Source organism: Ailuropoda melanoleuca, chromosome X (assembly GCF_002007445.2).
Source record: "Ailuropoda melanoleuca isolate Jingjing chromosome X, ASM200744v2, whole genome shotgun sequence".
Classification (NCBI taxonomy): Eukaryota; Metazoa; Chordata; class Mammalia; order Carnivora; family Ursidae; genus Ailuropoda; species Ailuropoda melanoleuca.
The window spans coordinates 564,755-587,008 of NC_048238.1; the positions used below are offsets into that span (position 1 = coordinate 564,755).

A 22,254-nucleotide genomic window follows, 5' to 3' on the forward strand; every position below is an offset into this window, starting at 1 on the left:
TACAGGGTCTGAGATTGAGGTCACGCTGGACTTGTTTTTTCTTCTGAATGGATAGAAAGCTTTCGTGTCATTAATTAAAATACCCACACCTTCCCCACTGTTCTTGAATGTCCCCTTTGTAAAACTGTCCATATATGGTTCTGCTCATCTATCCACCCATGTGCCAATGCTATTTTAATTATGATGTTTTTGGGATGCCTGGGTGGCTCAGTCGGTGAAGAGTCTGCCTTCAGCTCAGGTCATGATCCCGGGGTCCTGGGATTGAGCCCCATGTCTTGCTTGGCAGGGAGCCTACTTCTCCCTCTGCCTGCCGCTCCCCATGCTTGTGCTCTCTCTCTGACAAATAAATAAATAAGTTCTTTTAAAAAGTATTAGGACACTTTTATGGTAATTCCTGATATCTGAAAGAAGACGTTTTTCTGCCTTGTTCTTCGAAAGTACCTTAGTGAGCCACAGCCTTTAGGGTATTCCGATAAATTTTGGAATCCTCTTGTTAATTCTCAGAAACTGCAAGTTGGAATTTTGATTACCAATGCATTAAATCTATAGATGATTTGAGGAGAATTGACATCTGTATAATACCAAACATTCACATCTATGAATATAGTAAATTCTTAAATTTGTGTAGGTCATCACTTATTTCTTTTAATGTTTCGCAGTGTTCTGGGTAAAAGTCTTACAAATATACAGTGTATTTGATCTTTGTATACTAAGTAAAGTAAATTATAAAATTATGTCTTTTACAAGTGCTCTTTGCTAACTCATTTTTGCCAATAGTAGAAATACAGTTGATTTTTTTTATATTGACCTAGTATCCAGAAAACTTGTTAAACAAATAATTAATTCTAATAGTTGATTTGTAAAATAATTTGGATGTTTTTATGCATACAATCATATTACTTATAAACAATTATTACCTCCTTTCCTTCCTTCTCTCCTTCCCTCCATTTTTTTTTTCTTGTCTTATTGCACTGGCTAGGAACTCCGGTACAAGATTGATAGAAGCAGTAATAGTGGGCATCTTTGTCTCCTTCCCAGTATCAATTTAAACATATCACATTTCATATGCTGCAAATGGTTTTTAAAATCATAAAAATTTTGTCAAAAGTTGTCACTTGCTTTTTTGTCATTTATTGAGATGACTTATGGTTTTCCACCCTCTCCTTTATTCTGTTAACATGATGAATTCCACTGATTTTTTTTTTGCAAAGGCTTAATAAAATTTGCATTGTGGGAATAAACCCAACTTGCTATTCCTTTGTTTTTCCTTTTTTAAAAAAAATTCAGACATTCCTAGATTTAATTTCCTAATGCTTTCATTTTTGTTCTTAAATGAGACTGACTTGCAAATTGCTTTTTTAATAATTCTCTGGTTGGCCTCATAAACATAAGTTCAGGAAGCATTCCATCTTGTAGATTTTGGAAGAGTTTGTATAAAGTTGGCATTTTTTTCTTCCTTAAACATTTGTTAAATATACTAACAAAGATATCTGAACCTGGCAATTTCCCTTTGGGAAAAATTTAAATTATACAGTACATGTCTTTAATTTATGTTTTTATTCCTAAAAACATGTCCATTTTATCTAAGGTTTTAATTTTGACATCGGTTGTTTTTCACACTCATTTTTTAAAATATGGTATGGGATCTACAGGCATATCCTTCTGATATTGCTTTTTAATGTCTAGTCTTTTATTTTTTTCTTAGTAAATCTTGTCAGGGTTATATAATTTTTATCAGTCTTCCACACAACCAATTTTGGTTCTTTTGATTTTCTCTGTGTTATGTTTATTGTGTAATTCATTAATTTCTATTGTTTCTTTAGGTTTATTTTTTTTTCTAACTTCCTCAGATAGGTTCTTAACTTAATGATTTTCACTCATTTTCCTTTTTGTAAAAGAAAAATTTAGGGCTGTAAATTCTCCCACACAACTCTGCTTAAGCTGCTCTTAAGCGTGAGTAGGCTTTATTACCATTCAGAATGGAATACTTTTTAATATTAATTTTGACTTCCTCTTTGCCTCACCAGTTATTTGAAAGTTCAGTTCTTAATTTTCACTTATGGGATTTTCTAGTTGCCTTTTTTGTTATTTATTTCCAGTTCAATTGCACAGGACCTAGAAAATGTACTTTGTATTATTTCAATCTCTGATGTTTATAGTAATTTGTTTAATGGTCCAGCATATGGTTAAACTTATAAATGTTTCATGGGTGCTTAAAAGTGGTAAATATTCTGCAGTTATTAAGAATAGAGTTATAAATCTACCCACTAGGCAAATAGAGGGTATGAGATTTGAACAAAATTAAAATCTTAGATGTACACTGAGTTTTGACATGTTTGTTCTATCTACTACTAAGAAAGTATGTTAAAATGTGCTACCAAAATTATGGACTTGTTTACTTTCATTTTACCAATTTTTGCTTTATCTATTTTGAATCTTTGTTATTCAGTGCATAAAAGTTTATAACTGTTTCCTATTCTTGGTGAATTGAGTCTTTTTTCATTAAAAAGTTTTTCTCCTCTTTAATATTTATTTATTTTTACTAAGTCCTACTTTGATACTAATACATCCTCATTAGTTTTTTTTAGCTAATATTTGCAGTGTAGTAAATTGTCATTTACGGTAGATATGTTCTATAAAGTCCCTAGACACAATGAATTAGTAAGTATGGAGGCATTGATCCTATAGGAAATATAGGGTTAGGTTCCTGTGAGCATTCTGTTGCAACATTTTCATTGATTGATCAAAGCATAACTTTATGTGTGTTTCTCTTTAAAGACACCTTATTGAGTCTATATTGTTGATTCATCAGTGTTAACTTATAGCCAACAGTACTAGAAGTCATGCCTGAATGAAGTTCGTGTAACACACCCATTTTCTCTGTAAGGCACACCCCAGCCTTCTTATACTTAGGATCAGTAGATGGTAGTTCAGCGCTATACTTGCGGGCCATTTTAAATAGCAAAATTACCAAAAAAAAGCACCCAAAGTGCAGGCATTATGGCACTAAACACACAAAGAAAAGGACAGTTGTTTACAGTGTGAGAACTGACAAAGAAGGCAGTGGGTAGGCTTGTTTGTCCTCGGTGGGGAGTGGGTGTGTTGCATGACTCAAATTTTCCACTGCACGGTCCACATTTGCAAATAAATGGGAACCCATTGTGAGTACCGATTTTGGAGTTACAAATACATTTTATCAAGTAGGTGAATTTGCAGAAACAGAATCTGCAAACAATAAGTATGCACAATATTTTTTTTTCCAACTGTTTACTCTTCATTTTGTTTCCTTATATTTTATTTTTTTTTTTTTTAAAGATTTTATTTATTTATTCGACAGAGATAGAGCCAGCGAGAGAGGGAACACAAGCAGGGGGAATGGGAGAGGAAGAAGCAGGCTCATAGCAGAGGAGCCTGATGTGGGGCTCGATCCCATAACGCCGGGATCACGCCCTGAGCCAAAGGCAGACGCTTAACCGCTGTGCCACCCAGGCGCCCCTCCTTATATTTTAGATGTGTCTCTTCTAGGCAGCATATCACGGTGTTATTTAAATCTAGGTTGATGATCTCTGTTTTTTAAGGAGCATTTAGCCAGTTTACATTTAATATAATTATCAATATTTTGGAGTTAAAATCTATCTTACTCACTACCAAAAACATTAGCATGGAAGGATGGAGAGGAAGAGATGTGATTTAGCACTAGGGCATATAAAGGACACTGAAGATTCTTGTTGAGGGGATATTTAATGTGTGTATATGTACATGTATGTGCATTCACATGAATGCATAAGGTGTGTGTGCACACGTGTGCACACATGACATGGTTGCTAGGGATACCAATGTGATCTTTGACCATAATAAATGGCCCCCTTTCATCCTGAGCTGGCCAGGTGCTACGTGGAGAAGGACTCGGAGTGGCAATCAGACAGAAACTGGATGGGGAGAAGACAGCATGATGGTGATTGTAACACTTTTTGGAATCCTCTGCATTTGGAGAATATCTGGAGATATTCGGCCCCCAAAGTAAAAACCTCCCAGGCAAGGAGCAGTTAGGAAAGGATGTGATGTTTCCTTTCAAATATTTGGAAGTCAGCCGTGCAGAAGAGCCATTTGATCTGCCCTTTGTGGTCCAACGCACAGGATGAGGAATCAGGCCCTCGGGAGACCAATTTCAGGTCCACACGAAGGAGGGATGTGTAAATACCAGAGCTGTCTAAGAATGGGATGGCTTCTCTCTCTCTTTTTAAAAGACTTTATTTATTTGTTTGAGAGAGAGAGTGAGCGAGAGAGAGAGCAGGAAGCGGGAGAGGGAGAAGCAGACACTCTGCTGAGCAAGGAGCCCACTGCAGGGCTTGATTCCAGGACCCTGAGATCATGACTGAGCCAGACACTTAACTGACTGAGCCACCCAGGCAGCCCTGGGATGGCTTCTTAAGGAAGGGCTGAGTTTCCTGTCACTGGACATATCCATGCAGATCCTGGATTTCCACTCAGAGGAAACTGAAGACAATTCCACTCTTGGGTCAGAGGCTGAACCTCAAGACCCCACTAGTCCCTAGGAAACCCCGGAGCCTGTGAGAAGTCAGTTTGTCGCTGTGCGTGCCAACTTCTCTGCACCTCCATGGATGCCAAATGCAGCACTTAGCAATTGAAAATGCTTCTTTGTGTCTTTTTGGGCCACGGATGTCTCCAGTGAAAAGAATAGTGTCATCATCTGGGCAGAGACTTGGCAAATTCCTCGAGAAATGAAGGATTGTGTAATATTGTCTTAGTCTCAAGGCTCACATTATACATAATTTGTCCCCAAAGGAAATAGAAGAGTTTGTAACAACGCAAGAAACACTAATCCTCACAGCCAAAAAAAAAAAAAAAAAAAAAACCTNTTTTTGAGAAATGAAGGATTGTGTAATATTGTCTTAGTCTCAAGGCTCATGAAAAATTGGATTTTTCTTTTCTTACAATAAATTCAGAAGTTTCATCCAGAATAATCAAGACATTTTGTTTGAAAAAGTCTGCATTTGTTCTGGGAAAGTCCCAAGGGCCCTAAATTCCAAATGCAGAGCGGGGGCCGGTTTGGAACTTGGCAAGATGCTCTGTCATGCGGGACGGCCAAGTGGAGGAGTTTCTCAGATGATTTCCCACAATCAAGGGCTCAGTGTGGTTTGGGGAAACGGAAGGCGGGTCTTCATAATTTCGAAAAGGATTAAGGAAAGGTAATAGAGATCGCCAGGTGGAGGAGAGATCCTGTGTTGTTTTGGGTTTGTGTTTTTTTCTCCCAAGCATCAGTCAAGAGGGCTTTAGGAAGCAGATTTCATTTTATTATTTTATTTATTTTGTTTTATTTTTTTATTAAGTTTTTCAATTTTGTTCCAGTGTGGTTAATGTGTGGTGTTATATTAGTTTCAGACGTGCACTGTGGTGATTCAACCATTGTGTGCACTGCTCTGTGCTCATCATGATAAAGGAAGCAGATGAGATTTTCCACGGCTGTTCTTGGCTCCTCAAGGCCAGCAGCCATACCATCCCTCCTTCGTGAGGCTGCATCTCCTTGGGTTGCTGGTCTCCTGGTGCCCAGTTAAGAGGTCTTCCACCTCCTAGCCATCAGACCAGGATTCTCTGAGTCCGTGGCCCGCGACTTCCTAGGGAGATTTTGCAAGGGAAGTGGTGAGGATGTTGACTTCCTAAGTCTTTTATGTTCCCGCATTCTGGCGCTTTACCATCTGGGGCCACGCTGACCCTGGAGGGAATAATTCAGTCAACAAATCTGGAGCAAACACCCGGGGGTCGCCCTGTTGGTATGTTGCTTTGAGGCACACCATCTTTTCATGCAAGGGGAACATGCCACATTCTTACCAACCGTTCTGTCTAAACACATGTTGGCATGAAAGTCATGTTGCTGCCATCCCTTTCCTTGCAGTTTGATTTGGGCTCCTTCCCCTTTCCAAAAGAAATGTGGATGGATGCCATGCTCGGGTTCTGGCACTTGTAGATGTGGCCTTGGGTCTTCTATTTAGCATCATAAACTTCCTGTGACATTCTGTGCCTGTGTCCAAATTTCCCTCTTTTACGAGGACACCAGTCACATTGGAATAGGGTCTGCCCTCACTATGGCATTTTAATTAATGACATCTGCAACGGCCCTGTTTCCAAACACGTTCACATTCTGAGGTCTCGGGGGTTAGAGCTTCAATATATGCATTTTGAGAGGACGCCAGCCCATAATGGAAGTTGGTCTTCATACCTCATGGAGTTTCTGCGGGATGGACCCCAGCTGCATGGAAGGGACAGCGCCTATATCCCAGAGAGAGGAAGACAAGTATAATTGTGTGCCAGAAAGTTAAATTGTGGGGGAAATGTGCACATCTTTGCAGGTAAGGACATCATAGGTGTCCAGGACCTAGTTGATTTGCCTTCCGTGGTGGGCAGTATTTGGGTTCTGGTTGTCAGCAACTCAGTGGGTTGGGGAAGTCCTGGAAGAGTTGATTGAGGACTTAGGGCTGCGGTCCTGGGGAAAGGGGCCATGCAGAGTCTGGGGGCTACACCTCGGAGGTTGTCCATGGGAACTGGGGGGTGGGCAGTGGGGGATCACAGCCAGGGGAGGGGAGGGGTGGGATTCGTGGTACATGGGGGCATGGCTGGGGTGCCAGGAGCCTGGATTGGGCTGGGGCATCTTCTCTTCCTCCTTCCCTCCTCCTTCTCTTCATCATTTCAGCTTCCTTACGGTATAATCGACATATAAAACTGTAGGGTACTCACAGTGTGCATTGCGGTGATTTGATGCATGTGCACCTTGTGAAAACATCCCCCCGTCTAGTTAATGCACACACCCATCGCCTTCCATATTTATCTCTCTCTCTTTCTCTTTTTTTTTCCCCTTTTTTGTTGAGAGCTTTTAAGATCTGTTCTCTTGGCAAATTTCAATGATGTGATACTGTGTTATCAACTAGAGTCCCCATGTGGTATACCCAATCCTCGGGCTGTATTTGTCTTGTAGCTGAAATTCTTCTGCTTTTTTACCAACGGCTCGCTGTGTCCCCCCAGCCCATGGCTCCTTCTCGGTATTCCATTTCATCGTGTTTTATAGTAACACAGGAATACCTCGGGGTATGGCGTTAATGTGCAGTGCTGCACGCGGGGATGACAGGACAGTGCATCTTTGCTGCTGTGCTATTGTGTACAGACACGTGTTCATGTCCCGTGTGAATCCAGTGTATGTTTGTATCTTTTATATATGTAGATGGCTGTACCTATTTGTATCCATTTTTTTAGATTTAAAATCTATTCATTTAGATTTATTTACGTAGATTATAGATACCTATACAACTATAGAAATACATATAATATGTATCTCTCGTTTAATATATGTTTATTCATATGTATCATATATATCCTTACATAGATACATAGATAGGCTTATGCATGTATGCATGCTGTATATTATATAGAGATAGGTCTATTTTACCCAGATTTTACATCTACTTGTACAGATTTACTTACACAGATTATCTATTATATGAATATATATATATGAACATCTATTTTATCTAGATTTTAGATCTATTTCTAAAATTTTTCTTATACAGATTATTATATGAATTTATATATATATGAATGTCTGTCTATTTTATCTACATTTTAGATCTATTTCCTTATATTCACTTACACAGGTTATATGAATTTGTATGTATATGAGTGTATGTCTCTCTTTTGTATACATATGTGTACGTTTGTATACGTACATATATATCTTCATAGATTCACAGATGCTTATGTATCTATTTATCTATTTCACATTCACACTTTAAATAATCTGTACCCACAATGTGGAGCTTGAACCTACAACCCCAAGATCAAGAATCACGTGTTCCACTGACTGAGCAAACCAGGCCATTCATACTTTATATATATATATATATATATATATGTGTGTGTGTGTGTGTGTGTGTATGTGTGTATCTACCAATACATACTTCATTCATGTTTATTTTATTTTATTTTATTTTAAAGATTTTATTTATTTATTCGACAGAGATAGAGACAGCCAGCGAGACAGGGAACACAAGCAGGGGGAGTGGGAGAGGAAGAAGCAGGCTCCCAGAGGAGGAGCCTGATGTGGGGCTCGATCCCGGAAGACCGGGATTACGCCCTGAGCCGAAGACAGACGCTTAACCGCTGTGCCACCCAGGCGCCCCTTCGTTCATGTTTTAATAGATTAATATCAATAGATCTATTTATGTAGATTATTTATATAGATTTCACAGACATTGTATATGGAAAAGATACACATGTCTCTTTTGTATGCAAAAGGTATGTATACACATACACATCATTATGTATATATACACATAGATACCTTTTGTATGCATAAGGCATATATATATGGACACATCTTTACATATATACACATATGTATCTTTTGTATGCATAAAGTATGTATACACACATATGTTTATATATATACACGTATCTATCCTTTGTATGCATAAGGTATGTATACATGCATACATTTTTACATATATATACACATAGATATCTTTTGTATGTATCTTTTGTATGCATAAGGTATATATACATGCATATATCTTTATATATACACAAATCTATCTTTGTGGTATGTATACACACATTGTTACATATATAAACACATAGATACCTTTTGTATGCATAAAGCACATATACGTGGACACATCTTCACCTAGATACATATAGATACCATTTTATACACACATATATCTGGAAATAGGCTTTAGTGTAAAGATGATGCATGCAAGCTGTTTTAGAAGAAACTTGAGGCTTTTTTTCTTCCCTTTCGTCCTGCCTGGACTACATGTGCTCAAATAACAGTGTGTCTTTAAATGGTTATTTTCGAAACGTTGTGGTTTGTGTAACTTGTAATACATGCTGAGTTTTGAGGGTAGGTGACATATTTTCCCTAGAATGCCTTATCCCTTGGTACTTTCCACTGGGTCGAAGTTTAAGAAATATCCTGGGAGAGAGAGGGAGCTCGTCGGTGCTGTGATCAGTACTGTGTTTATGCAGTCTGCTAATTTTAAGTAACTGGAGAGTTCATTTATAACGACCTACCCGGGTAGGAAGAAGTGAGGATTTGTCATTCCACACGCTTTCCACGGCGTGTCTGCATTTTTAAAATACAAGTCTAACCAAGATCTCCAAAAGGCATCTGAAAAATGTCTTAATGTGTATAAACCCTTAATTTCCTCATGGTTGGATAGTTCAAAAATAGATGAATGGATTTCTGAAACTTTTCCCAGAAAATCCCTTTTGGGCCAAAACTAACATTCAGTACAGAAAATAATGGATAAGCATAAAATACTGAAAGAAGGGGTTTACAGTAAAAATTATAATTTCAACCTGAAGAATAACCTTGTTATAATAACATGAAAGTCATAATTCAGGTAGCTTTGAGAAATATAATCTGGTGACGTTCAACCTCAAAATCCTGCTAGCGATGACCGTCGCAAATCTGAAGAGCACCGTCGTAGCTTTGTAAGAATCTGGACCCCTATTTTTGGCAACAAAATGGTATCATTACTTTTTTTTAAAATAAACATTTATTAGAGAAAGCTACATCATCTTCTAAATTATCCAAAGCGTCCTAGTTTTATACAAGGATGCCTTCTTTGCCTTGTCTTATCAAGAAAAATTACTATGGCTGCCTCCCCTCGTACGTCCAACTGTCTGGCACGAGGTGATGGTTTATTTTAGCTCCTAGAGACCAGTATTTGGCCGCTCTTAGTAATCAGAAACCAAGAATAAGAATTTGAATGCAGCAGAAAATGTGATACAGGAAATACATTCATCTGTTACATATTCTTCAGACTTTGAAAAATGAAGTGCTCTGGACAAAAAGGAATCTCTGAGAGGCAAATGGCACATTTTTTTTCTCTTCCTACTAGCAATTTCTTCTTATGTAGAATTAAAAATAAATAGGAAAAAAAAAAGACTAGAAAGATTTTTCAGAAAAACAAACGAACAAAAACCAAACTGACTTAGAGTGTGTGTAGCCCACGAAACGCAGCTACACGGAGAAATAAATTGGGTTGTCGGGAGTCTTTTCTATTTGGTTTCAATTTGGGGGATGATATCACCAGAATCCTTTCTGTGCTTAGAAAATTATGCTAGGTTACCGGTCTTCAATTTCAATTAGATCATGCGGAATAAAAATCCCAGATGCGCTGATATACCTCTTATGGCTCAGGGTTCTGAGCATGCAGAAACACTTACCCCGCCGTCCCCTGTGGCACGCACTGTGTGTCTGTCCCTCCGCGTGCCTCTCCTTCCCCGCTAATCTGTTTTCCGTCTCTGCTGTGGTGGACTCGGTCTTCCTTCTTGGCTCCTCGAGTTCTTATCTGGTTCCAAGTAATGCTTTGCGCTAGACAGGTGAGGTTAGGGAAGCTGCGTGCACCCTTGGCAGGCAGAATGCATCGCCCACGTCAGCATTTTCTTTATGTCTTCTGGCCACCTCTCCTCTGTCCCTGAGATATTTTTATGATGATTCAACGTGAGTCTTTAAATACGTAAACAGCTCCCAAGGGCGTGTGTGTGCTAATTCTGTGAGACTGTGACTGTGTTTTCTATGGATGAGGTCTCATGGTTTCTTATTTTCTCTCTTTTCATTCCTTGCTTCTGCCGTGAGCCATCCTGGTGCTGGGGTAGGAAGGAATCCGAATCTTGCCCCTCTGCAGCTGGAGCTGATGTCCAGGGGGTCAGAACTATGTCTCCCACTGTGGCGGGAACATGCACCTGCTCCCTGGGACAGCAAGTGAAGCTCCCTGGGACTTTTCTCTCTCTCTCAGGTAACTAGAAGCCTGCAGGTGGGCTGCCCAGGGCTGGGGCACAGAGGCTTGGAGGTACCAGTGGGATGCATGTCTTTGGAATTCCTTCTGTTTTTCCCTCATGGTTCGTCACAAAATAGCTACTGCAGCTCCTGCCATCACATCTACATTCCAGGTGGGAAGACTAAGAAGAAAAAGCGAAAAAACCCAAAAAAAGGAAGAAAGAAATCAAGGGAAGGTATTTCCCCTTCACAGAACTTCGAGTCTGAAACTCAAACTTTGAGTCCCAACACCTCATCGCAAAACCACTGCTGTTTCCCATGACATGAATTACCTTCCTTGGCCACCCCTCTGCATGACAAAGATTGGAAAATGAAATAAGAAAAATGTGGGCTACATGGCTGGGCCATCCTTGCAAGCGCTACAAAACTAGGGTTGCAGAGTGAAGAAAAAGGGGAGACCCATTCTCCATGGAAAAGAGTCTCATCTCTGTGCTTACATCCATGTGGTGTCCACACATAGTCAATACATGTTGTAAGGAAGGGGCGAGAAGAAATCATTGAACATGGATGCAAATGCTCGGCTACACCTTGAGAAGAGAAAGGAACAGGTAGGGCAAACAGCATGGGGATTGCATTTCAGGAGAGAAGCAGGTGGCACAGGCTCTGGTTGTGGGGAATGCTGTTGTGTCCTGGGCAGAGTGACTGTAGATGCGGTGATGGGGCTTGGCTCAGAGTGGGGTTCTGTCCAGGGTGCCGTAGGCAACCACTGGACTGTTCTCCGCTGTGCAATTCTAGGATCTGCCATCTGGGGAAGCAGGATTGTATGGACCCCCTGAGGACCTTCCTGGTGGCCATGTGGGGACAGGAGGATCAAGAGGGACTTTCATGTTTGGACAGCATTGTCCACCATGGGTGGTAGAGATGGTTCTGAGTTGGGGTTTGGGGAGCAGGTGTTGGGGCAGGGTTGGTTCTGTTGGGGTGTGGTTGAGTTCAGAGTGCATATGAGACACACAGGGCTGATGTCACTGATGCCGTGTCGGGACAGGCATCTGGAACATGGGGAGGGGTGGTCAAGGACCGGACAAGTGGACGCTTCCAGAGGCGTGGACCTGTTCATCCATACACCAGCTCATTCTGCTGTCCTTGGTGTGATGCATGCTCAGTCAGAACTTGATGGGCTAAGTGCTTGGCGGGCACCATTCATTCTTGGCATAACCTACTGAGAGCATCCCCTCTACTGACCAGGACCCTGGGACCCATGTCACACCGTTGGTCTAGCACAGGGCCCAACTTGCCTTGCACTGTGTCACCAAGGCCCACCTCTGGTGGGAGCTGGGGAGACAGGGGCAGAAGGAGGGGACACCTCATTCCTTCCCCTGAAAGGGTAGCCCACCTTGGAGTCACTAATGCTGGCTGTGAGCATCAGTTAGGACATCCAGCTGACAAGGTCAGCCGAGCCTTCTGGTTGGCCAACCTGCCATGGTGATTCCAACACACAGGTGACACAATTCTAGGGTTGGCATTTTGACGGCTTGTAGAGGCAAAAGTGCATATTACTTACCTCTGGGGACAGTGTGTTACTGATGGCAGCCTCTCTTCTGAAGTCTGGGCACTGTGTGGATCCTTCTCCTTATGCCTTTGAGCCGAGGGTGCCTGGAGAGGGTGGGCCACTTGCCCTGATGCTGACTTTGGGGACATCGGAGAAATAAAAGACACACAAAGCTTGGGTCCTTTTGTAGAGACTCCAAACATGCAGCCACCAAAACAATGGTATGACAGGATGCCAAGTTGTAAGGCGTTGAGGTGAAGTCCCATGGTGGGAGGTGGTGTCTACACTGCCTGATGGGCTGAGATCTGTGCCCCCAAACCCAGATGACTGTCTGGCATACCATGAACTGGCCAGCTCCCATACCAGCTGAACTCTGAACACCCTATCCCTGTGTGCCCAGGGCTGGCCACTCTCCTCAGCACCATGTTGGACTTGACGCACGCCAAGCACACATGAGCCTCCTCCATATGGAGGAGAGATGCTTTGGAGTCAAGGTGCATCTCAGCCGTGATTTGCAATGGCGGCCACTCCCACTTGGTTGTGTTCCGTCTTCTCTCCCGGCGTGGCTTCAACGTTATCGAGTTGGTGCGTGGGGGAGTTCTTGGACAACTCTACAGCACGCTTGGGGTTAGATCTGTTGTGATTTGGCTGTACGATTTTCTAGAAACTTGCTGGCTTGGCCCGTGCTTGATGATTCACATGAGAACCATCCATAACGCAACAGCTCAAGATGGTGGGACTCGTCCAAAATTTTTCTGAATGGAAACATGACATTATAATCATCTTATTTCCCTCTTCCTCCTCCTCCTTCTCCTTTTCCCAGAAATATGTGGCTATGTCTGCTATGATAAAATAAAGGCATTTAAGAGACACTTAACTTAAATATTTAAAGTAGTTCATTGAAGAGTAGTAATCCGCAACACAATTATGTGAAGCATAATTATCAAACTAATGCCGCTTTTCCTTTTCAAGAAAGAAACAATAAAGGCGTGATGAAAATATAACAAACCCCTTGGGTTCGTTTGGATTCATTCGGACACTTATCGATAATTCTGTGGGCATATTGGCACATACCATGTTGAAAAATCCATGCATTATTTTGGGGGATAATGGTAAGATAAAAGGTGGAAGAGACGCATTTCAGAGGTAATTCTTAAATTAAAATGACACACCATATCACAACGAATCTCTAAAAGACCACTTTTTAAAAAAATCAAGATGGTTCTTTTCAGGAATATCGTTGCTCAGTAAACGTTTGATTAAGGCTTCAATGACCTCAATAATTTACAGGGAAGTAAGTTCTGTATTCGTACACGTGAGCGGTCCCACACATATCCCTCTCAAAGCTCAGATTTGTGGTGACGGCCTCACCACTTGAACAGAATTTAGAGCAATTGCAAAGTTCACAGAACCCCTGTCTTTTCAACGTTCTCCAACAGCAAAGATTACAATGACACATTCATTGCACTTAGCTTCTACGATGTAGGAGTAAAACCCACTCTGTAACAATAATGACGAAAAAGCACACCGAAAGTAATTCCATTTCGGGATTTCTATCAACGTGGATTATACCATTAACAAACGTTATAGGAAATGTCTTGGCACCATAAGGAGCAGAAGTAACGAACGATTATGCCCCAAAGGAACGTTGACTCTGGAACATGCCAACGTTGATTTCCACCATAGCCATCTATTCAAAGAGAGTGGAAACACCTGTAGGGATTAACGTTCCCTTCAATGACTTTTTTCTTGAGTAAATAAAATGTGTAAGAATAAGTCCTTCCCCCGGCCCCTCAAAGAGCCTTTCTTGGTGTCCCTAGAAATCCTTAAAATAGTCGAACCATAAACTTTCCAGTTTTACCTCCATAGATCCACTTAACTGGTGTTTGCTATAATTTTGTCATTTCGAGAATGTTATATAAACGGAATCAGGTGCATGTAACCTTTAGAATTGGCTGTCTCACTCAGCACAAATCTCTGGAGGTCCATCCAAGTCGATACGTGGATCAATAGTGTGTTCTGTTTTATTGTCAAGCAGGCCAATGGTGTGGATGGATCCCATTTGGTGTATCCATTCACCCTCTGAAAGACATCTGGGTTCTTTCCAGCTTGGGGCTATTTTGAGTAGGACTGCTATAACCATTTGTGTACAGATGTTTGTATGAACATAAGTCCTTATATTTTTTTTCCGGGAAAAATGCCCAGGACTGCGATTGCTGGGTCGTCTGATGGTTGCACAACTATTTTTTTTTCCCAAAAGAAACTGCCCAATTGTCTTCTAGAGTGGCCTTAACATTTTACATTATCAACAGTGTACGAACGATCTAATTTCTCTGTATCCTCGCCAAAAGTTAATGCTTAATGTTTGTCACAATTTTGTATTTTAGCCATTCTGATGGGCAGATAGAAATATCTCATTTTGGTTTTCATTTGTTGGTATATGGCTAGCCAATATTTTCTCCCTTTCGTAGATTTCTTTTCATTTTTTAGCAGGGTCTTTTAATGAAGTCCAATAGATCAGATTTTCTCTTTATGGGTTGTGTTTTTGGTGCCAAGTCTAGGAACCCCGTCTAGCTTTACCTCCCAAAGGTTTCATATTATGTTTATTTTTCTTAGAAGTTTTAAGTTTTACTTTGAAGTTCTTAATGCATTTAAGTGAAATTTTGTATCAAGTGTGAGACCTAGTTGGAGATTTTGTTTTTGTTTTGCCTGTGGATGCGCACTGGGTCACCTCCATTTGTATTGTTTCTGCATTGAATTTTTTTTCACTGTTGTTAAAGGTCACTTGGAAGTATTTGCATGAGTCTATTTCTGGGTTCTCTGTCCCGTTCCATGGATCTGCATCCCTCTCTGTGCCAATACCACATGGTCTTGATTATTGTCACTGTACAGTGTCTTAAAATTGTATAGACTGATTCTTCTTTCTCCATGATTCCTAATTCAACTCTAGTTTACTGTCCATGGACCCCTCATCACATCCCCTTAGGGACAGCACAGCCCCATGGGTGCCCATGCAGGATGGAGAGTTCTCATGACTTATTCATCATGCATGGACCCCCATCACGTCTCCTTAGGGACAGCACAGCCCCATGGGTGCCCATGCAGGATGGAGAGTTCTCATGATTTATTCACCATGCATGGACCCCCATCACGTCCCCTTAGGGACAGCGCAGCCCCATGGGTGCCCATGGGATCAGAGATTTCAGACCTTCAAGTGAACTCTCCTTTGGGTTGTGATTTCCAAGATTAGGCTGCCAGTATTGTCTGTTCCTGGAGAGATTCTCCTCCTACTTTACAGGTTTCTGCCTTCTCGCTGTCTCCACCCATGGTGGAGAGAGCTAGGGAGATTTAGTGTCCCTTTACATGGGCACTAATCCCATTATGGGGGTGGCCCCATCATTTTGACCTAATCATCTCCCAAAAGCCTACTTGCAAATACAGTCCCATTGGGAGTTAAATCTTCAGTATATGAATTTGGGGGGCTATGAACAGTCCGTGCCTAGTTTTTAGAATGACCTTGAACTAGATTCACAGTATCCCAAGTTCGTCCAGAGGCCTTGAGCCAACACTTGGAGGCTTTCCTTCCAGCTCCCACTCTCTGGTGGGTCCTGGGTAAGCCACATTTCCTGCTAATGTTGGAACCCCATTTTGTGGTTTGTAGCCAAGGTCAGACAACTTGGGTGCAAGGTGACATCACACACGGCATGGGCAGGCCAAGTGGATGTCGCTTAGTCGAAAGCCTGGAAAGAAGCATATTTTCCACAGGGGTCTGAGCATTTCAACTCAGTGGAGTCATCAGGGATGGGTGACCTCTTGCCTGACGTCTCATCCTGGGGCCTCGGAAGGGGCGGAAGGAGTTCTATGGCTTCTTCCAGGGCAAAGGAACTGCGTCTCTCGAAGCAATAGACGGTGTTTGTTTGGTCCTCTTTGCGCAGCTCCATTTTGGGGCCAACCACTGTCCTGGAGCCCCGCTCACCTGCTTTGCCATTACTTTCCCGTGAAGATGTCCGCTCAGGAAGGTGAGTAACCCAGGCACTGGGTGTGAAGGTCCATTTGCGTTCTCTGCAGCCTCTCCAGAAAATCCGGACCAGTCCTCAGACCCATGCAGAGCTGAGCACACGGCCGGCACAGTCGGGGGGTGGTGGCGGGACGTGCTGAAGTCTTTTTTATTCTCCTTGTCATATACACAGGATGACTTAAAAATAGCGTTTGCATCTGAAATGCTACCATCTATCTTGCTGAAAGACTCCAAATTTCCCCAAACTGTGGCCCAGAGCTGGATTAAAACTCCAGCCATCAATCCCTCCCTGGGCACCATAGCTCACAGATATGTCCTTCCCGGAAAGGACTTGGGAAGACTAATCAGCCTTGGGAAAGTACTCCTTAAAAACCATAGACGCATTTCCCCGGTGGATGTTTCCAGGGATGGCCTGCCGGGCATGTCTATAATTTTCCATAATTTTCCTTTAAGTCTCAATATGCTTCAATTGGATTAAGGAAAATAATCAATGTTCTTAATACAGTATTTACTTGTAATATTTTCAGTGGGCTGTGAGTTAGGTTTCTCGAGATGAAAGATGATTTTAAAAATGGCTAAAGGTAATGATTTTTTATAGCTTAATTTAGATTATATTGAAAATTATGAGAAGGGGAAGGGAAAAAAAAAAGCACCCAGGACCGCTGCCACCTTATTAAACATCTCCGCATTTTTGCAATTTAAATACTACACTCCGTCATATATTTTCTGTATTCATATTTCAACAATAAGCATTAATAACATGGTAATATCTTTATTTCCATAGTGTTGCTTTAATATACCATGGGGAGCTACAAGCAATGTTCGCTCGATAATTATTTCTATTAGAACTAGCGGATTCTACGGAAGGGCTGGGGTTTCTTTGCACCGGGAAGGAATCGCTCCCTTTCGGCCCCTGCCTTAAATGAACGGGTGTGAGACGCTGTTTCAGAGGAACGCGGGTGGACTTGGCTCTTAGCTCTCCTGTCCGGTTGGTAACTGGGTCCCGGGGATGCTTGTTGCTGCTTCTGCTGGGATATCAGCTAGCTAGCCAGCTTGGGACACAGGTGAATTAAAAGCCCCATTGGCGTCCTGGGTTACTCGCCCTGCACGGAAAGCCTTTAGGACAACGGGCTGCTCATGACACCATCAGGTGATAAAGGTGCCCACGCTTGTGGGCCCTCTAGATGAGGGACCTTGGGGGCTCAGACTCACCTTGGGGCAACACCCATTTCCTGAAACTTCATGGAGGAAGGAGGACAGCCTTCCTTGCGGGCTCCCCGTCACAGCAGGACTGAAACTATTCAGGAGACCCCATTGCAAAATGAGAACAAGGGGGTGCTCGGTCAAAAAGGACAAAGGATTTCGAGATGGTGATAACGGGGCTTTGAACAAGACTCCCTTCTGAGCTTGGGGCCCCATGACACCAGACATAGACATGGGTCGGGGTTGGGGAAAGGCCATGTGGAATGGGGCAGGGGGCTCTCGGTGCCCGACTGGGGAGGAAGCTTTGGAAAAGGAATGATGGAAGATGCCCAGGGGTTAAGATTGAAATGGTTTGGGAGGAGGTCTGGGTGTTGGTGGGGGTGTTGCAAGTGCAGGGCCAACCATCAGTGATCTCGATCGCAGGCCTGGGCTTGCTGGGACCAGGGCCCTGTGTGGCTGGACAGTCCTTGGAGGGCTCTCCCGGGTGGGTGCCACTGCTGGTTTGCGTGGAGCTTTACTTAGGGGCACTCTGCTGCTGTAGGAGGGACCCCTTCGAGGGACATCAACGTTGTAGCCATGAGCTCCGTGTCTGTAACTTCCTGCAAACACCAGATTCGAGCCCAGCCCTCGTGTGCTCGCTGCTGAGGGGCCATGTGGACTGCTGAGGGGCCATGTGGACCTGCCCATGAGGGTCCAGGGTCCGCAGTCTCAGCTGGAAAGTGCAGAACACAGTCGTCCACGGGGGTCCAGGCTCTAGCTGGATGTGGGTGTTTATTGTCTCTGCACAAGTACGGGGAACGGACCAGCCTGGTGGCCATGGTCCTTTGTAATGGGGCATCCTGAGTAATTGAGACGAGGGTTTCCCAAAAGTGCCGGCCAAGAGAAGACGGTGGTGATGGTGGTGGTGGTGGTGGTGATGGTGTGGGCAAGCCATGAGGCCAGTTCCAAGGGGTGGCCCCCACAGCAGGCAGGTCAAGTCGGCCACCACTGTCATCAAGCACGGTATGAGTCCACGCCTGTGACGTCCAGGGATGGACACTCTCAAAGTGCCACTGTCACGGAGCTGTTTACCCCATGTCTTCAGACTTCCTGTTTAACCGATTATCATGGGGCACCCGGGTGGCTCGGTCGGTGAACATCTGCCTTCAGCTCAGATCATGATCCCAGAGTCCTGGGATCGAGTCCTGCATCGGGCTCCTTGTTCACTGGGGGGCCTGCTTCTCCCTCTCCCTCCACCTCTCCCCCTGCTGTGCTCTCTCTTTATCTCTCAAATAAATAAATAAAAATAAAATAAAACGTATTATCAGGCCACCTAGGCGCACTGCAAGCATTCCTGTGTGTGCAAATGCATGAAAATGTGAACCCATGTGTGTTTATATGCAAGCGTGAGCACGCATACACACGTGCATTTTGTGCCCTGGATGACAACAAACTCTATTTTGATTTAGGGTGTGAACAATTGTTAAGAACACACGAAAAAGGGTGTTTCTTTGAAGAGAGTCTGTGAATCTGAATATCTTAAGCCAACAGACCTTCCTTTCTGGATCGTGGATTTGAAACCACCAGACTAAGCCACAGAAAACAGGAGAATCAGCTTGAAACTTGGTGCCTGTGGAATAAATACACGAGTGCAAAAGCATAGAGATTTCGATGAAATGCATCAATGTTCAGGTTTTCATTCTATCTTTATTAAAAAATATATATTTTGTTTGTTTGTTGGGTTCGATATTAGTTTCCAGAGCAGAAATGATTCACCAAAAAGTTAGCCCTTCTTGAAAACACTGAGTCGTACGGTAGTCAGAATAGCTCCCTGCGTCTGAGAACAGGAAAAGCCGCCAGGACCCGGGTGTATGGCAGACATTTCCTAATTTAAAACCCTAGGAGAGTAATCCCTCTCTGCCCGGCCCCCTGCCCAGGCAGGTGGGGATATTCCTGACGCATTTTCCCCGGGTCCCTGCTCCTGTCCGCGAACCCTGGCTGTGCAGACACGGTTTTGATTTACGGAGATGCTTGCAAGCTACTCCCCTTCTCCGAAGTTTGCGTGTAGGAACTTCAGAAAGCCGGTAGGTTCGGCCGCATGGGGGACGGCTTTCCGTCCGACATCTCAGCCCCGCATGTGTGGTCGGCTTACTATTTGTTCCAGGGTGGGAGGTGGGAAGGCCAGTTTTTACTCTCGTTTTCTATTTCCCCGATTTTACGTTTCTCCAGGATTTGTGCAAAGAATCCCCAAGTCCTAGTGGTTAAAACATATGTTGATGTTTATGTCTATATCATGTGTATTGATACCCTCTATAACTCTAAGTGTTTCTATTTCTCTATCATGTAAATCTGTATCTAGAACTTCCATATCTGTATCTGTATATGTATGTATGTCTCTACTGGTATCTATATCTGTATGGACATCTGTATCTGTATGTATATTTGCATGTATATATCTGTATCTGTATGTATATTCGTATCTCTATTTTATCTATGTGTGTCTGTTCTGTATCGATATCTGTAGCTGATCTATATTTGTATCTATATCTGTACCTATACCGGCATCTATATCTATATGTATTATCATGTCTACGTCTACCTGTAACTATATATAAAATTTCTGTATCTTTATATTTATAAAATATAAACGTACGTATCCCATATTCTTGGAAGTTAAAAAAATACATAGTAACACATGCTTTTTAAGGAAACACAGGATGAGAAGATTATCCCTTAAAAGCAAAGCTGATCACTAGCCCAACACAGGGGTGGTACAGGGGACCACGCACGTGGCTTCGGTATCTCGTCCCTGAGGATAGTTCTTGTTTTTCGGATGCTCCTCGCGGCCAGTGCCTTCCAGGGGCCCCTACGTCTGTCCCCGCCTGCCGTCCTCCACGTCCCGCCTGGAACTCACAACAGCTGTGCTGGGAACCGAAGGGACGTTCCTACTCGCCGTGCGATGGAGCATAAGCCCATCCCCACTCTCACGGTTCTCTCTGGACTCCCAGGCGGCCAGGAGGGATCGGGCAAGCACCCTTCTGTGAACCAAGATAGATGAAGAACCAGGTCTGGCTTATTTTCCCCGTCCACTCGCGTCTGCATGATTGCAAAGGCCGGCCTGCTTTCTGCATGGAGCGTGCGGGGACTTCATACTGGAGGCTGTCCACCCGTGGTCTCTGCACCGGACCGTTCACGGGCGACAAGTCCCTGAAACTTGCCGAGCCCCGCAAACCACGTCTGGGTTCCCCTCCCTGCAAACCAAAGGACACAGTGGTGACCAGAACTCTCCGTCACGTTACGCCGTTCCCGTGGCGTTCTTCCCTGATTTTGTTTTCCCTCCTGTGTTTCAAAGATATATTTCTATCCCTCTACCGTTTCAGGGTGTTTTCCTTACTTGGGAGGAATCATTCTGAGTCATTAAAAACATGTATATGTTTGCACAGATCTGGGTCTCAAGGCAATGCTTGAAATCAGTTTATTTCGGAGCAAAGTATTCTGGGTCTCTGTTAGCCTGGGTAGACGTTATTTCTGTTTGAGACATTCTTGGTTTTTAGACCACAAAGGGAGGCCTGCGAGGGTTTCCTGGACCCTGTGGCTTCACACTGTCCAGACCGGGGAAGGGCAGGGCCAGTCAGAAAGCTCTGGATCTTATTTCCGTAGGGTTTCTATGTCTCTGGGTCACAGGAAACACGGGCGTGCCCATGGGATCATCCATGTGGGAAAGCGCCAGCGTGAGTCCTGCCGCGGCGTGGGACGTGAGCTTGGACAGGCCATCGGGTGCTGCTACAGGGGACAAGTAGCTTGTGGAGTCCAGCCACTCTGTGATAAGTGATGCCGGACTCATGGGCCTGCGTGGGGGACACTGTGTGGAGGCCACTGAGCGCCGGCTGTGGTCGGGCGGGCCAGCACAGGTGCGTGTGTCTGTTGGCTGCCTCCCCACCCACTAGACCAGGCACGATTCTGCACACACCTGTGACATTGTTCACAAATGGAGAGATGCGAAGAAAATAAAAAATAAAAAAGGACCCTGTTTCAAAAACGATTGATCTGTGCCCGTAATCTTTCCGAGGCTGACCTGGAGCTCTCTGCCCTGCCTGTGATTTGTGGCCCCAGCAGCATCCACGTGGACACTGGAGGACATGTGCATGGTTCCGTATAAACCCCAGAGACCTCCCTGCGTCCTTGAGCCTGGCCCTCCAAAAAACAGAACAAAACAAAACAAAAAACAAGAAAAAACCCAAAAAGGACTCAACAACAACAAAAAAAGGTCTTTTTTTTTTAATGATCTGTTGTTATTGTTTTTAATGGCCTTTTTTTTTTCTTTTTGGGAGGAGAGTTTCCGAGTTTTAAGTACCTTGTTTATGCATGCCATCCCAAAAGGTCCCGAACTCATACACATACTCCCTTCCCGGCCCTGACAGCCAAATGTTCACCTTAGCAATTGAGTCCTTCACGTTCAAAAAAATTTAAAACATTAAAAAAAAATTTGGTGCCCCGTTGTGGATTCTGCCCCCAAAGGTGTGGGTTTAGTAATAGGCACGAGGCATCACGGGCAAACTTTGCCCTGTGTCCCGGGCAATTTGGTCCCGAGGACTCTGCATGCTTTTCAAGGGGGAGCAGACATGCCCGGGCTCGGTCTCATTCCAGAGCTTTGACGTGAAGGAGTAAACGCAAGCTGCTGAGGAATTTCGTTTTTCCCGTGGCAGGGGC

General features: G+C 43.5%; 1 long non-coding RNA gene across 1 annotated transcript; it reads right to left on the reverse strand.

The window, feature by feature from the left end:
- Nucleotides 1-5,381: 5,381 nt before the first annotated feature.
- Nucleotides 5,382-10,428, reverse strand: LOC117797394. The gene is made up of 3 exons (XR_004622326.1): nt 10,243-10,428; nt 6,239-6,288; nt 5,382-5,734 (listed from the first exon to the last, which is right to left on the reverse strand). It is a non-coding gene; the product is annotated as an uncharacterized LOC117797394 (long non-coding RNA).
- Nucleotides 10,429-22,254: the final 11,826 nt, after the last annotated feature.